We start from the raw sequence: 1,462 nt of genomic DNA, 5'->3' as shown, positions 1-1,462 counted from the left end.
CAGATCAGATTGTGTACATTGATATTGGTGATTTTTTTTTAATTGTTGTTTTTAACTCATTGGCTCACTGTAGTGTTGCAGAATATTGCTTAACCAAGCACCTCCCTGCAAGTGCTTCTTGGCCTGTGAGGTGTGCAGCCATGGAAAGTGTTTAAAACTGCCTGCTGAGAGCTAGTTAGCCATAGACACTAATTACATGGCAGACAGCATGTTAAAAGCCCTTACAAACACACACACACACACGCTGAACACTCTGAAATAAAGAGACCGCACTCCAATGCAGCCAAACTGTGTCTCAGCAGCTTGTGTCTTGTTCACTCTCCATCCGATTTCGAGAGCAATTTTAAACATGTAACGCCAGCCTTGCCACTGATGGCAGTCCTGACTGAAATCTATTTCGGCAGCTGGAGCTCCATTTTGACTGGCAAGAGGATTGTTTTCCCTTTTATTATGAGCAGGCTTATTTTAGTGCAGAGAATTTCTCATGAAATAAAAATTAGCCGTTAACTTGCTCAGGTTTCTTTTAAATGAATCAAATTTGTGGAATAAACTGAAAAGCACAAGTGGAACCAAGGAATGCGGGGAGAGCAATAAATGCAGAATTTACTTCCCTGGTTTAGAAATATGTTCATCCTGCAACGGCTATGTGTCATCGATTACACGGCCGTGGACGCGTCTCTCTGCAGCTCACCTGTGCACTTCCTTGCCAGGTGGGACCTCGTGCAGCATCTCTGCAGCGGTCAGCGCAGAGATGCTGTTTTCACAGCTGCCCGTGGCTGCGTGCACTTTCAACCCCACACGCAGACAATACACACACACACACGCACACATAGTCTCACATGCACTCTAAACTTCCTGACAGTTTCCCTGCGTACACAGCAGAGAGCGGAACTCCAGGGATGAAGGAAAGTACAGCAAATTACAAGACTCTTCCGGCAGATGCAAGGCTGGAAACCAAACAAGTTTCATTTAATAACAGTGAGTGTCGGATGTAAATAATAAATTACATCACATCTCCTGGTGTGTTCACAGTGTGACATGAGCCGTGCATCACATCTCAGCAGCTTGTGTCAGGTACAGCAGACTTATTGCCAGGACAAAATACAGGCAACAAAGCTCCACCAAGTGCCAGGACAGCGATACCGCCTGATTTGGCCAAGTCAGAGTGCTGAAGCATCACATTAGCTATGGCTGAACTTTAGTATGTTGTTTTGTGTCCAACAAGGGCGGTGAATTATGCCAGCTATGATTTAAAGTGGAGTCGCGTCAAGAAGGGCTCGCTACAGGGCCAGTACGACCAGGAGGAACGATTAGCTGAACCTGTCGCCACTCAGCGCTCGTGTGGTATGTCAGGATCAAGACGGCCTTCATGCTTGTTTGCAGACACAGGAAGTGGCTTGAGGGAGAAGCTGCTAACTTTCACACCTCCGTACATCCAGCCAGTCGCTGCGTGAGTCACTCC

Source organism: Scatophagus argus, chromosome 21, assembly GCF_020382885.2.
Source record: "Scatophagus argus isolate fScaArg1 chromosome 21, fScaArg1.pri, whole genome shotgun sequence".
In the NCBI taxonomy this organism is placed as follows: domain Eukaryota; kingdom Metazoa; phylum Chordata; class Actinopteri; family Scatophagidae; genus Scatophagus; species Scatophagus argus.
Note: the sequence above shows the minus strand (reverse complement) of the source record.